Source organism: Rutidosis leptorrhynchoides, chromosome 6 (assembly GCF_046630445.1).
Source record: "Rutidosis leptorrhynchoides isolate AG116_Rl617_1_P2 chromosome 6, CSIRO_AGI_Rlap_v1, whole genome shotgun sequence".
NCBI lineage: Eukaryota > Viridiplantae > Streptophyta > Magnoliopsida > Asterales > Asteraceae > Rutidosis > Rutidosis leptorrhynchoides.
Window position 1 is genome coordinate 39,103,323 of NC_092338.1, and position 17,679 is coordinate 39,121,001.

Consider the following 17,679-nt stretch of genomic DNA (forward strand, 5'->3'; position numbering starts at 1 on the left):
AGAAACAGAAAATATGGCGGCATGGCTTGGGTGCGTAACAGGTACACTTCCTATCACCTATCTTGGGCTCCCACTCGGGTCGTCAATGAAATTTTCGAAATCATGGGATCCGGTGTTCGAAAAGTTTGGCAAAAGGTTGGCGGATTGGAAAGCTAGATCTCTCTCTTACGGCTGTAGACTTACACTAATTAAATCGGTACTATCTAGTCTACCTCTTTATTTCTTTTCGCTTTATTTATCCCCGTCGTGTGTTATTGAAAAACTTGAGGGATTGAGACGTCGTTTTTTTTTTGGGCGGGTCCTTCGAGGTCTCAAAAATGGTATGGATTAAATGAGATACTTGTCTTATGCCTCGCGAGCTTGGTGGGTTAGACATTGCCCCTCTTGTTTTAAAAAACCGTGCCCTTCTGGCAAAATGGTGGTGGCGTTTTAAACATGAAAATGATTCTCTTTGGGTCTCTATTGTTAAAAACATTTACGGTGAGGATGGGGGGTTTAGTTCATCGTTTTCTATCCCTACCTCACGGACTTCTTCCACTTGGGCGGGTATCCTTAAGGTGGGTAAAAACATGTTTAATACTGACTCCAATTTTTCTAATTCTTTCAAAAAAAGGATTGTTGACGGGTCTAAAACACATTTTTGGGAGGATCTTTGGATTGGGGATATGGCTCTTAAGGACAAATTCAATAGACTTTATAGACTTGACTCTAATAGTGGGGCCAATATTTTTGACCGGGCTCGATGGGTGGGTGGATACTTTCTTGCGACTTGGTGTTGGTCCCGCACGATCTCGGGGAGATTGGTCGGGGACCTCACCACCCTTACTAATCTTTTATCGAGTTTTATCCCATGCAGCACAGGTCGAGAAAAATGGTCATGGTCGTGGAGCAATGATGGCTCGTTTTCGGTTCATAAGCTTACGGATATTTTGGTTAGGAGCAACCTTCCCATGGTTAACGGAGGTTTAAAGACGATCCGTAACAACATGGTCCCCCTCAAGGTCGAATTATTTATTTGGCGTACTCGACATAAAAGATTATCTACTAGAGTTGAACTTGATAAGAGAGGATTGGACTTGGGTACTGTTCGTTGTCCGGTCTGTGATAATAGTTTGGAATCAGTTGAACACTCGATAATCTTATGTTCGTTCGCTTTGGAAATTTGGAATCGGGTTTTTGATTGGTGGAAACTAGGGCCTTTCACAAATTTGAGCATTAATGAATGTTTTATTGGGAATGGTTTTAATTTCAACTCTGATTTGGGAAAGAAGCTGTGGCAAGCCACGGAATGGGTTACAGGTTACCTGATTTGGAAAAGTAGGAATGCTTTTACCTTTACCAAGTCAAAACCGACATGTGCCATGGTCTTTAAGGACATCCAACTCAAATGTTTTGAATGGTTCTCAAATAGAGTCAAAGGTTTCAATATCGAATGGGATGTTTGGCTAACAAATCCTAGATTTTATGATTCACTTGCGTTATCTTCTACAAGAACCGGGATTGGTTAATTTGTCCACCATGCAGGTTTTTTGCCCCACTCCAGGAGTAGTCGTTTTGGTCGAGAGAATTTGGGGTGGTTCGGGGTGCTTTGTCGTTGAATTGCCAACACTGTGCTCCGTCCCCGCTCCAGCTTGTTTAGTTAATTCTTCTCAAGTCCAATCTCGGTCTTATCGATAATGAACGGACTAAGGCGTTTTCCTGCACACTTGTGGAGTATTACCATATCATTTTCTTAAATTACCGTTTTGTTATATTTATTTGTCTCTTTCGCTTTTGTTTTGTATCTATGACAATATTGTAATATTCGTATTAATATATATAATATATACTTTTTGCCGTTAAAAAAAAAAAGTTGCAATGCGTATACTCATCGTGGAAATGGATGAGAAACATTTTGTAAGCACAACACCAACAGTTAGACTATTACGAACACTAAAATCAATTTGCAAATGTAAATAATCACATAAAAGCATGTATATTATAAATCATTTTTTTTTCAAAAATTTGGTCAATTTGCTACTAAAATTCCATTCTCATTATACATAATATCAGTAAAAGAACAAATTTATTTTTGAACTCACGTTTAAAATTAACAACACCGTCGACATTTCAAAAGTTACATAAACATGTAATTAGATTCGATTACCATATTCATATAAAGAGTCATATGTTTTTGAAGTACTTGTATTGGTTAGGGTATGAAATATGTGTTGTATACACTTATATAATATTTAAATTTATATCGGGTTATTTAAAATATAATTCTTAGTTGAACTTACACTTTATACATAAAATGTTAAATGCAATATTTAGAAAAATAATTCACGGACAACTATTGAAATCTCTTTATATTAAATCATTTCTTAACTTTCCTTGTAAGTGTATCTTAATCCTACATGGCTACATCTATACAATACTAAAAGGCTTATGTCGAATACTTTGTAGATTTAAGGAAATTTGTGTAGCACTAAATACGAATTGAAGTGAAGGTCCCCTTTATTGTTTTGAATGCCTTGTTTAAAATCAAGTATCTTTGAATCTATTATCTAAAACATCAATTCTTGACATTTTTAACATCTATTAGTATCTTTTTGAAATGTCCCGTTCATACTGATTATAAATCTTCCATATTAATTGATTTCGTCGCGAGGTTTTGACCTCTATATGAGACGTTTTTCAAAGACTGCATTCATTTTTAAAACAACCATAACCTTTATTTTATCGATAAAGGTTTAAAAAATATTACGTAGATTATCAAATAATGATAATCTAAAATATACCGTTTACACACGACCATTACATAATGGTTTACAATAAGAATGTATTACATCAAAATACGTTTCTTGAATGCAGTTTTTACATAATATCATACAAGCATGGACTCCAAATCTTGTCCTTATTTTAGTATGCAACAGCGGAAGCTCTTAATAATCACCTGAGAATAAACATGCTTAAAATGTCAACAAAAATGTTGGTGAGTTATAGGTTTAACCTATATATTATCAAATCATAATAATAGACCACAAGATTTCATATTTCAATATACATCCCATACATAGAGATAAAATTCATTCATATGGTGAACACCTGGTAACCGACATTAACAAGATGCATATAAGAATATCCCCTATCATTCCGGAAAATCCTTCGGACATGATAAAAATGAATTCGAAGTACTAAAGCATCCGGTACTTTGGATGGGGTTCGTTAGGCCCAATAGATCTATCTTTAGGATTCGCATCAATTAGTAGATCGGTTTACTAATTCTTAGGTTACCAAGTAAAAGGGGCATATTCGGCTTCGATCATTCACCCATATAATGTAGTTTCATTTACTTGTGTCTATTTCGTAAAACATTTATAAAATTTCATGTATTCTCATCCCAAAATATTAGATTTTAAAAGTGGGACTATAACTCACTTTCACAGATTTTTACTTCGTCGGGAAGTAAGACTTGGCCACTGGTCGATTCACGAACCTATAACAAATATGTACATATATATCAAAGTATGTTCAAAAATATATTTACAACACTTTAAATACATTTTGATGTTTTAATTTTATTAAGTCAGCTGTCCTCGTTAGTAACCTACAACTAGTTGTCCATAGTTAGATGTACAGAAATAAATTGATATATATTATCTTGAACCAATCTACGACCCATTGTATACACGTCTCATGCTAGATCACAACTCAAAGTATATATATTTTTGAAATCAACCTCAACCCTGTATAGCTAACTCCAACATTACTGCATATAGAGTCTCTATGGTTGTTCCAAATAATATATATAGATGGGTCGATATGATATGTCAAAACATTTGTATACATGTCTATGGTATCCCAAGATTACATAATATATTAGAATACATGTATAATACAATATAAGTTAGCTAGGATATGATTTGTATATAATTGTTACAATAATTCCCGTAGTTACAACAATAAAAAAATATCCAATCTTGTTTTACCCATAACTTCTTCGTTTTAAATCCATTTTGAGTGAATCAAATTGCTATGGTTTCATATTGAGCTCTATTTTATTAATATAAACATAAAAGGTATAGGTTTATAGTCAGAAATATAAGTTACAAGTCGTTTTTGTAAGAGGTAGTCATTTCAGTCGAAAGAACGACGTCTTGATGACCATTTTGAAAAACATACTTCCACTTTGAGTTTAGCCATGATTTTTGGATATAGTTTCATGTTCATAAGAAAAATCATTTTCCCAAAAGAACAACTTTTAAATCAAAGTTTATCATAGTTTTTAATTATCAAACCCAAAACAGCCCGCGTTGTTGCTACGACGGCGTATGTCCGGTTTTACGGTGTTTTTCGTGTTTCCAGGTTTTAAATCATTAAGTTAGCATATCATATAGATATAGAACATGTGTTTAGTTGATTTTAAAAGTCAAGTTAGAAGGATTAACTTTTGTTTGCGAACAAGTTTAGAATTAACTAAACTATGTTCTAGTGATTTCAAGTTTAAACCTTCGAATAAGGTAGTTTTATATATATGAATCGAATGATGTTATGAACATCATTACTACCTCAAGTTTTCTAGATAAACCTACTGTAAATGAAAAAAATAGATCTAGCTTCAAAGGATCCTTGGATGGCTTGAAAGTTCTTGAAGCAGAATCATGACACGAAAACAAGTTCAAGTAAGATTTCCACTCGAAATAAGATTGTTATAGTTATAGAAATTGAATCAAAGTTTGAATATGAGTATTACCTTGTATTAGAAATATATCTTACTGTAAATAAGAAAGATTTCTTGAGGTTGGATGATCACTTTACAAGATTGGAAGTAAGATAGCAAACTTGGAAGTATTCTTGATTTTCAGAAACTAGAACTTATAGAATTTATGAAGAACACTTAGAACTTGAAGATAGAACTTGAGAGAGATCAATTAGATGAAGAAAATTGAAGAATGAAAGTGTTTGTAGGTGTTTTTGGTCATTGGTATATGGATTAGATATAAAGGATGTGTAATTTTGTTTACATGTAAATAAGTCATGAATGATTACTAATATTTTTGTAATTTTATGAGATATTTCATGCTAGTTGCCAAATGATGGTTTCCACATGTGTTAGGTGACTCACATGGGCTGCTAAGAGCTGATCATTGGAGTGTATATACTAATAGTACATACGTCTAAAAGCTGTATATTGTACAAGTACGAATACGGGTGCATACGAGTAGAATTGTTGATGAAACTGAACGAGGATGTAATTGTAAGTATTTTTGTTAAGTAGAAGTATTTTGATAAGTGTCTTGAAGTCTTTCAAAAGTGTATGAATACATATTAAAACACTACATGTATATTCATTTTAACTGAGTCGTTAAGTCATCGTTAGTCGTTACATGTAAATGTTGTTTTGAAACCTTTAGGTTAACGATCTTGTTAAATGTTGTTAACCCATTGTTTATTATATCTAAAGAGATGTTAAATTATTACCTTATCATGATATTATGATATAGTAATATATCTTAGTATGATATATATACAGTTAAATGTTGTTACAACGATAATTGTTACATATATGTCTCGTTTCGAAATCCTTAAGTTAGTAGTCTTGTTTTACATGTGTAGTTCATTGTTAATATACTTAATGATATATTTACTTATCATAATAACATGTTAACTATATATATGTCCATATATATAATATCATATAGTTTTTACAAGTTTTAACGTTCGTGAATCACCGGTCAACTTGGGTGGTCAATTGTCTATATGAAACCTATTTCAATTAATCAAGTCTTAACAAGTTTGATTGCTTAACATGTTAGAAACACTTAATCATGTAAATATCAAATTTAGTTAATATATGTAAACATGGAAAAGTTTGGGTCACTACAGTACCTACCCGTTAAATAAATTTCGTCCCGAAATTTTAAGCAGTTGAAGGTGTTGACGTATCTTCTGGAAATAAGTGCGGGTATTTCTTCTTCATCTGATCTTCTCGTTCCCAGGTGAACTCGGGTCCTCTACGAGCATTCCATCGAACTTTAACAATTGGTATCTTGTTTTGCTTAAGTCTTTTAACCTCACGATCCATTATTTCGACGGGTTCTTCGATGAATTGAAGTTTTTCGTTGATTTGGATTTCGTCTAACGAAATAGTGAGATCTTCTTTAGCAAAACATTTCTTCAAATTCGAGACGTGGAAAGTGTTATGTACAGCCGCGAGTTGTTGAGGTAATTCAAGTCGGTAAGCTACTGGTCCGACACGATCAATAATCTTGAATGGTCCAATATACCTGGGATTTAATTTCACTCGTTTACCAAATCGAACAACGCCTTTCCAAGGTGCAACTTTAAGCATGACCATCTCTCCAATTTCAAATTCTATATCTTTTCTTTTAATGTCGGCGTAGCTCTTTTGTCGACTTTGGGCGATTTTCAACCGTTGTTGAATTTGGATAATCTTCTTGGTAGTTTTTTGTACTATCTTCGGACCCGTAATCTGTCTATCCCCCACTTCACTCCAACAAATCGGAGACCTGCACTTTCTACCATAAAGTGCTTCAAACGGCGCCATCTCAATGCTTGAATGGTAGCTGTTGTTGTAGGAAAATTCTGCTAACGGTAGATGTCGATCCCAACTGTTTCCGAAATCAATAACACATGCTCGTAGCATGTCTTCAAGTATTTGTATCGTCCTTTCGGTCTGCCCATCAGTTTGTGGATGATAGGCAGTACTCATGTCTAGACGAGTTCCTAATGCTTGATGTAATGTTTGCCAGAATCTTGAAATAAATCTGCCATCCCTATCAGAGATAATAGAGATTGGTATTCCATGTCTGGAGACGACTTCCTTCAAATACAGTCATGCTAACTTCTCCATCTTGTCATCTTCTCTTATTAGCAAGAAGTGTGCTGATTTGGTGAGACGATCAACTATTACCCAAATAGTATCAAAACCACTTGCAGTCCTTGACAATTTAGTGATGAAATCCATGGTAATGTTTTCCCATTTCCATTCCGGGATTTCGGGTTGTTGAAGTAGACCTGATGGTTTCTGATGCTCAGCTTTGACCTTAGAACACGTCAAACATTCTCCTACAAATTTAGCAACATCGGCTTTCATACCTGGCCACTAAAAATGTTTCTTAAGATCCTTATACGTCTTTCCCGTTCCAGGGTGTATTGAGTATCTGGTTTTATGAGCTTCTCTAAGTACCATTTCTCTCATATCTCCAAATTTTGGTACCCAAATTCTTTCAGCCCTATACCGGATTCCGTCTTCTTGAATATTAAGATGCTTCTCCGATCCTTTGGGTATTTCATCCCTTAAGTTTCCCTATTTTAAAACTCCTTGTTGCGCCTCCTTTATTTGAGTAGTAAGGTTAGTTTGAATCATTATATTCATAGCTTTTACTCGAATATGTTCTCTGTCCTTTCAGCTCAAGGCGTCGGCTACCACATTTGCCTTCCCCGGGTGATAACGAATCTCAAAGTCGTAATCATTCAACAATTCAATCCATCTGCGCTGCCTCATGTTCAGTTGTTTCTGATTAAATATGTGTTGAAGACTTTTGTGGTCGGTATATATAATACTTTTGACCCCATATAAGTAGTGCCTCCAAGTCTTTAATGCAAAAACAACCGCACCTAATTCCAAATCATGCGTCGTATAATTTTGCTCGTGAATCTTCAATTGTCTAGACGCATAAGCAATTGCTTTCGTTCGTTGCATTAATACACAATCAAGATCTTGCTTTGAGGCGTCACAATATATCACAAAATCATCATTCCCTTCAGGTAATGACAATATAGGTGCCGTAGTTAACTTTTTCTTCAACAATTGAAACGCTTTTTCTTGTTCATTCTTCCATTCAAATTTCCTCCCTTTATGCGTTAATGCAGTCAAGAGTTTTGCTATTTTGAATAAATCTTGGATGAATCTCCTGTAATAACCAGCTAGCCCTAAAAATTGGAGTATGTGTTTCGGAGTTTTCGGGGTTTCCCACTTTTTAACGGTTTCAATCTTTGCTGGATCCACTTGAATACCTTCTTTGTTCACTATGTGACCGAGGAATTGAACTTCTTCCAACCAAAATGCACACTTTGAAAACTTAGCGTATAGTTTTTCTTTTCTCAGCAACTCTAGCACTTTTCTCAAATGTTCTTCGTACTCTTGATCATTCTTCAAGTAAATAAGTATGTCATTAATGAAAACAATGACAAACTTGTCAAGATATGGCCCACACACTCGGTTCATGAGGTCCATGAACACAGCTGGTGCGTTAGTCAATCCAAACGGCATAACCATAAACTCGTAATGACCGTAACGCGTCCTAAAAGCAGTCTTTGGAATATCATCCTCCTTCACCCGCATTTGATGATATTTAGAACGTAAATCGATCTTCGAATAAATAGACGAGCCTTGTAGTTGATCAAATAAGTCGTCGATTCTCGGTAGTGGGTAGCGGTTTTTGATGGTAAGTTTGTTCAACTCTCCATAGTCGATACACAACCTGAATGTACCATCTTTCTTCTTGACAAACAAAACAGGAGCTCCCCATGGTGATGTGCTTGGTCGAATGAAACTACGCTCTAAAAGTTCCTGTAACTGACTTTGTAATTCTTTCATTTCGCTGGGTGCGAGTCTGTATGGAGCACGAGCTATTGGTGCAGCTCCTGGTACAAGGTCTATTTGAATTTCAACGGATCGATGTGGGGGTAATCCCGGTAATTCTTTCGGAAATACATCGGGAAATTCTTTTGCGACGGGAACATCACTGATATTCTTTTCTTCTGGTTTAACTTCCTCGATGTGTGCTAGAATTACGTAACAACCTTTTCTTATTAGTTTTTGCCCTTCAAACTACTAATAAGATTTAATTTCGCGTTGTTCTTTTCTCCGTACACCATTAAAGGTTTTCCTTTTTCACGCATAATGCGAATCGTATTTTTGTAACAAACGACCTCTGCTCTCACCTTTTTCAACCAGTCCATGCCAATTATTACGTCAAAACTCCATAACTCGACTGGTATTAAATCAATTTTAAACGTTTCATCCCCCAGTTTAATTTCTCTCTCCCGACAAATATTATCTGCTGAAATTAATTTACCATTTGCTAATTCGAGTAAAAATTTACTATATAAAGGCGTCAATGGGCAACTTAACTTAGCACAAAAATCTCTACTCATATAGCTTATATCCGCACCCGAATCAAATAAAACATAAGCAGATTTATTATCAATAAGAAACGTACCCGTAACAAGCTCCGGGTCTTCCTGCGCTTCTGCCGTATTAATATTGAAAACTCTTCCGTAGCCATACCCATTAGTATTCCCCTGATTCGGGCAATTACTTCTAATGTGGCCCAGTTTTCCACATCCATAACAAATAAAGGCGGCATTACTTGTTTCGCCACTATTTGTTCCTTTAGTTCTGTTAAACTTTGGTCCGTAGACCTCACACTTTTTCGCACCATGACCAGTTCTTTTACAATTGGTGCAAAATGTTGTGCAGAACCCATTCTGGTGGTACTCTTCACACCTTTGGCATTTTTGGTTTTTGTTGATGTTGTTGTTATTGAGGTTGTTGTTGGGATTGTTATTGTTGTTGGAACGGTTGTTGTAGTTGTTGTTGTTGTTGGGACATTTGTTGTAGTTATTGTTAGGATTGCGGTTATTGTTGCGATTGTTGTTGGGATTGTTATTGCGATTGTGGTTGTAATTGTTGTTGTTGTTGTTGTTGTTGTATTGGTGACTCTTGTCACTGTTTTCCTCCCACTTCCTCTTGAGTTGTTTCATGTTGTTTTCTTCGGCCGCCTGCTCTTTAATTCTTCCCTCAATCTGATTTATGAGTTTATGAGCCATTCGACTTGCCTTCTGTATAGAAGCGGGCTCGTGTGAACTCACATCTTCTTGAATTCTTACTGGTAACCCTTTTACAAATGCGCCGATCTTCTCTTCTTCATCTTCGAATGCTCCCGGACACAATAGGCACAACTCTGTGAATCGTCGTTCATATGTGGTAATGTCGAACCCTTGTGTTGGTAAATCTCTAAGTTCTGCCTTGAGTTTATTGACTTCGTTTCTAGGACGGTACTGCTCGTTCATCAATTGCTTGAATGCCGACCACCGTAGTGCGTAAGCAGCATTTTGTCCTACCTGTTCAAGATAGGTGTTCCACCACGTTAACGCAGTACCTGTGAAGGTATGCATAGCGTACTTAACTTTGTCCTCTTCAGTACACTTACTTATGGCAAACACCGATTCGACTTTCTCGGTCCACAGTTTCAATCCAATTGGTCCTTCGGTTCCATCAAATTCCAAAGGTTTGCAGGCAGTGAATTCTTTGTAGGAGCATCATACACGATTTCTTGCGCCGTTAGCTGCATTGCTAGATTCAGAGTTATTGTTGGTATGTAGCGCAGCCTGTACTGTGGCTATGTTTGCAGCAAGAAAGGTACAAAATTCCTCTTCGCTCATATTCATGGTGTGTTGAGTAGTCCGTGCCATTTCCTTCAAAATAGCCAACTGAATCGAGTTAATCATACAGAATATTAAGAGTAGTCAATAGTATTTCGTAGCATAATATGAACTCATTTATAAAAGCTTTTTCTTCATATTAGCGTTTTATAAGTTTAAATTCGGGTACTACCTACCCGTTAAGTTCATACTTAGTAGCTAATATACAATTAACTACTATAATTCCATATGAAAAACTGATTATAATAATATATCACATACAAATATTCTTCAAACTTACAACTTCGCTATATTACATATAACATGAAATATAGTACATTTTGATACATGACAGTTTTGAAGATAAACCTAGTTAATACGCAAGTTGTTCAGCAAAGGAAATAAAGACACGTAATTCATAAGTCCAGAAACAAGTCATGCATTCTGGTTTTACTAAGACGACTTACCATCCTTGGTCTTGTGGAAAATAACCGTTATGACCATTGACTAGGCAGCATGTTGTAATGTCGTCAAAAGGACGAGGGTTTCGTAATGTCCAACAGCCTCGCAATAATCTAAAAACCTTGTTTCTCACCCAACTGCTAAATCCGTCATTTGTGGGAAGGTTTTATTTAAAAGTTGTAACCCGATATTCTTTTTCTCACTTTGGTAAGAAGCGAACATCACTAACCTATAAGTATAACATGCTTCTTTATGTTGCATATTAGAAGCTCTTTTTAACTCACGAAATCCTATGTTGGGATATGTTGAGTCAAAATAGGTTCTTAACCAGTAGCGTAAAATTGCATTTGGGTTCCCCTGCATTTAACGCTTTAAAGAAAACACGGCGTAACTTACAGTCTCCCCAATGTGATATACCCCACCTATCAAAGGAAAGCCATTTATAAACTAAGTCATTTCTGGAAAGTCTTTCAAATGTTTGACAAGTTAATTTCGCCATAACTAAATGTGCTGATGAATTCCGACCGACTCTAGACAAAATTTCCTCAATCATATCCTCTGGTAGGTCTTCTAAAATATTCGGTTGTCTACCCTTAACGTCTATTTTGTTTTTATACTGTAAAATAGACAAGGATTAGATTCGTAAAAGATAATTAACAAACAATACAAGCAATTTTTACATAGAACATAAAAGTACAAGTACACTACAATACATATAATATACAACATGATTACAACCCTCTAATCTGAATCACTGGTTTCTTCTTCTTCGAACTTGGTTCGTTTTCGTAATTTTCTAGGGATATATGGTGCTCCTCTAATACGAGTCGTCGTTTTTCACAATGGTTTAGAAAAATCTGGTGGTTTAGAGGTTCCCGGGTTATTGTTACAATTTAGGAAATACGAACGTTGTCGATACATATAAAGTTCATCAGGGTTGGAATCAGGTTTCTCTATTTTTATACCTTTTCCCTTATTATTTTCTTTTGCCATATTAAATTGGGTCGAGGTAATTTCTATAACATCATCGAAATCCTCACCGGGATCCGATTCATCGCAAAATTGGTAATCTTCCCAATATTTTGCTTCCTCGGCGGAAACATCATTGACCATTATTAACTTTGGTCCGTTGGTTGAGGATTTTCTTTTATTTAATCGATTTACTATAGGTATCAATATTTCTTCCTCCGGAACCTCTTCTTCTTCTGGTTCCTCCTCTTCCGGTTCCTCCTCTTCTGATTCCTCTTCTATCGGTTCCTCTTCTTCCGGTTCCTCTTCTGGAATTTGTGAATCTTCCCAAATTATATTCGACTCTTCATTATTATTAGGTGAGTCGATGGGATTTGTACTAGTGGTAGACATCTATCACACAATATCAAACACATTAAGAGGTTAATATATCACATAATATTTACATGTTAATAATATATAGTTTCCAACAAAAGTGTTAAGCAATCGTTTTTAAAGAAAATACGGTCGAAGTCCAGACTCACTAATGTATCCTAACAAACTCGATAAGACACACTAATGCAAATTTATGGTTCTCTAAGACCAACGCTCGGATACCAACTGAAATGTCCCATTCATATTGATTATAAACGTTCCATATTAATTGATTTCATCGCGAGGTTTTGACCTCTATATGAGACGTTTTTCAAAGACTGCATTCATTTTTAAAACAACCATAACCTTTATTTTATCGATAAAGGTTTAAAAAGCATTACGTAGATTATCAAATAATGATAATCTAAAATATACCATTTACACACGACCATTACATAATGGTTTACAATAAGAATGTATTACATCAAAATACGTTTCTTGAATGCAGTTTTTACATAATATCATACAAGCATGGACTCCAAATCTTGTCCTTATTTTAGTATGCAACAGCGGAAGCTCTTAATAATCACCTGAGAATAAACATGCTTAAAACGTCAACAAAAATGTTGGTGAGTTATAGGTTTAACCTATATATTATCAAATCATAATAATAGACCACAAGATTTCATATTTCAATATACATCCCATACATAGAGATAAAATTCATTCATATGGTGAACACCTGGTAACCGACATTAACAAGATGCATATAAGAATATCTCCTATCATTCCGGAAAATCCTTCGGACATGATAAAAACGAATTCGAAGTACTAATGCATCCGGTACTTTGGATGAGGTTCGTTAGGCCCAATAGATCTATCTTTAGGATTCGCGTCAATTAGTAGATCGGTTTACTAATTCTTAGGTTGTGATGACCCGGGAATTTCCGACCAAATTTAAACTTTAATCTTTATATGTTTTCGACACGATAAGCAAAAATCTGTAATGTGAGTCTCGAAAGTTTTGAAATCTATATTCATGTAATCATTTACCCTTTGACTATGCCCAACGATTCACGAACAACTATTTGTAAATAAATACATATATAATTAAATATATATATAAATAATAATTTAAAATATTACTTGAAATATTACATGATTTAATGGTAGAAATAAATATGTAAAATAATATGCGATGTAATAAAAACTATTATGTTATTGAATATATATATGTATATATAGATATTTATATTTATATATAATAATACTTGTAAATATATAATATTATATTTATTTATTTAAAAAGATATAATTAATACAATTATTTACTTAAACTTTATAATTAAGATTGGTTATATATATAGAAAGAGCATATATTAGAGATAAATGATTTTTAGCTTAATTGGTAAACGTCGGTAACACTCGGTTGACGTTTTGTTAGTTTTAATAAAGATATTGTACATGTTCATGATGAATTGAAATAAAAGTTGGAGTGTAAATTGATTTCGAAGATTCTAGATTTGTTAAAAATATTTTTATCCTTTTTAGTTTAAATACTAGTACTCCGTACATATAAATTGGAACAGAAAATAAATAATTATCGAACCTTTTTTGATCAGGTTTCAAACAGTTAATGAGTGAAATAATTAAATATATTTAATCTAAAAGTTTGGGATTTTTAGGAACGCTTTTATACATTAACTGTTTAGCAATGGACACTATATAGTAGTCTGTGCACTGTCGGTGGTAGAAAGAATTAAAACCTCGATGGCTTACTATTCATTCTGTTTCCTATCAAATCTCCATTTGGATTATTATTACTATTATTTGTTATTATAATTATTATTATAGTATATATTATAAACATTATCTTGTCAATTACTTTGTAAAACGAATTACCCGTGATATTGGATTCATGATTGAGTACTAATTGATTTCTATTAGCTACTTTATTTATGTTATCTTTCAAATCATTTTGTGATTCATAATTTATTGTTATATTATATTATTAATATTATTAATATTATATTTATTATATTTTTATATCTGCATCTAGATATACAAAGATACATATGCATCATAGAAACTAACACAAACCCATGATCCCACCTACTATGTTCGACGACCCATACCACACTCACCATTAAACCATCATCACTCTCGGGTACCACAACCACCGACAACCTACTCATCTTCTACCACCTTTATGATTGTTTTCCTTCTTTACTAACTCACCACAATTATAACCACTACCTCCTTTAATGAAATCCACCTGCAACTTCAACTTAACTCTCCTGACTCTGGTCGAACACAAAACTATACACACTGCTGGATCGTTGCTACTGTCTTGCAGTGAGAAATCGCCACCTTCATCAACTAAATAACTGCTGCTACATGTATGATTAACCACCATCAATTTTATTGTATTTTTCCTCTTCTTCTTCACGCTGTATTACTCCTGATACTCGTCTATTTTATCATCATGTTGTAGTGATAAAGAAAGGGATAATGGAGCCAATAATGATAAAGCATGATACTTTCTTTACAACTCGATCACACTCCTTAAATATTCAATTAACAACCGAAATTTTTTTGATAATGGAACATGACTTGATAATGATGAGATGAATTATGCTCCACCTACTTTCTCCTTTATGTTTTCTTTTATCCTAGCCGAACCCCACTTGAGTTTCTTTTTCGCATGCTACATTTTGGTTACAAGTTTCAGCCACTTGATGACCATACTAACCCACTTGTCATTAAAATAAACTGATACATTCCACTAGATCTAAGTCGAGATATTAACAGGCCATTTAAATTAAAAGCACCGTGAAATCTTAATGATGATTGGGCCGTAATTTGTATTGAGGATAGAGCTGTGATCTTGTCTAATGTTGGCTACTATCGGTTTAATTGCAAAACCAATATTATACCCTCTAATTCATTGCCAAATTTTAGTTAATGTTTCTTTTTCTACTTACTGGAACCCAGGCCGTAGGCCTTTACATTTTGGTATTGGGCCGAGATCCATTTCAAATTTATGTTGGGCTTGTGAGGTTGGGCCGAAGTCAGACTACTAATCGGGCCTTCCTTTTTTCCTGTTGGGCCATATGTACGTATATGATGATAAAGATGCATGGTGTACGATATTGATTCATTGATAAACTGGAGATAGAATTATACGGGGTAAATAGATATTAGGTTAGTATTAATTCAAAAAAACTGAGATAGACGAATGGTTATGGGTGTTCTAGGTTAAGCAAGAGGTCGCGAGTTCGATCCCAGGTGGTGACATATTATTTTTAGAAAAAGAGGAAAGAAGGAAACCGAATTAGTTGAGTTAAATAAAATTTGTTTGGGGATTTGATCAGAAAAAGGGAAATAGAGGGATGGTTAGAGTGTGTTGTGTTTAACTGAGAGGTCTTGGGTTCGAGCCCGCTTCATGCCATTTTGTTTAGGAAAAGCTTTTCAAGGTAGTCCATAATTATTATTATCCTTATTATTTTTATTATTATTTTTATTATTATTAATATTAATTACTAGTATGATTGTGAGAAAAATAAAAAGAATAAATATAATTTATGATAAGAAACATTAATATAAAAATAATTATGGTTGTAATCATGGTTAGGAAATTACAACCTAGAAGATTAATTATGTGCACGATTACGATTAAGATAATATAAGGATATAGTTATGAATATTATTATGTCACGATTAAATAATATTATCATCATTATTGTTATTATGATTAGTATTATTACTAGTAAGTATTAAGTATTATTATCAAAAATTTTATTTTTATTATCCTTGTTATTAAACTTATCTTTTTATTAAAAACTACTAATAATATTAAAAGTATCATTACGTATAATCTATCAGTTTGTTAAAACTACTAATACTATCATTATTTTTACTAGTGCTATTAAAGTTATTTTTATTATTATTATACTTATTTTAGTATTATTATAACTGGTACTTTGTAAATAACCGATTAATTATATAAAAATATATTTAAGGCTCATATTTTAAATATATAAATATTTTCATATATAACATGAATATATAATGAAGTAGCTAAATTAGTAATATAAAAAAAAAAGCATCACAACTAATAATATATATATATATATATATATATATATATATATATATATATATATATATATATATATATATATATATATAATTATTCAATTACAATAACGTGTGTTAATATATATACGAATGATATAGGTTCGTGAATCCGAGGCTAACCCTATACTTGTTCAATGTCGTTCTATTTATTTTTACTACAAAATACAGTATGGTGAGTTTCATTGATCCCCTTTTACTCTTTACATTTTTGGGGCTGAGAATACATGCAAATGCTTTATTATCTGTTTTACAATATTTATATGCGTGAGTTTCATTATTCCCTTTTTAAATGCTTTCGCAATATATATTTTTGGGACTGAGAATACATGCGCTGTTTTTTTATAAATGTTTTACGAAATAGACACAAGTAATCGAAACTACATTATATGGTTGAATGATCGAAATCGAATATGCCCCTTGTTATTAAGTCTGGTAATCTAAGAATTAGGGAACAGACACCCTAATTGACGCGAACTCTAAAGATAGATCTATCGGGCCCAACAAGCCCCATCCAAAGTACCGAATGCTTTAGTACTTCGAAATTTATATCATGTCTGAAGGAGGATCCCGGAATGATGGGGATATTCTTATATGCATATTGTGAATGTCGGTTACCAGGTGTTCAATCTATATGAATGATATTTTTGTCTCTATGCATGGGACGTATATTTATGAGAAATGAAAATCTTGTGGTCTACTAAAATGATGGAAATGATTATTTATGTTAAACTAATGAACTCACCAACCTTTTGGTTGACACTTTAAAGCATGTTTATTCTCAGGTATGAAAGAAGTCTTCCGCTGTGTAATTGCTCATTTTAAAGATATTAGTTGGAGTCATTCATGACATATTTCAAAAGACGTTGCATTCGAGTCGTTGAGTTCATCAAGATTATTATTAAGTCAATTATAATTGGATATATTATGAGATGGTATGCATGTCGTCAACTTTCGATGTAATGGAAGATTGTCTTTTTAAAAACGAATGCAATGTTTGTAAAAATGTATCATATAGAGGTCAAGTACCTCGCGATGTAATCAACTGTTATGAATCGTTTATAATCGATATGGACTTCGTCCGGATGGATTAGGACGGGTCCTTTCAGTTGGTATCAGAGCGGTGGTCTTAGCGAACCATGTCTGCATTAGTGTGTCTAACTGATAAGTTGTTAGGATGCATTAGTGAGTCTGGACTTCGACCGTGTCTGCATGTCAAAAGTTTTGCTTATCATTTTGTGTCAAAAATTACCTGCTTATCATTCTTAGAGAATCACTTGCTTATCATTCTTAGTCTACACACGTTTTACTGCATTGACTGCA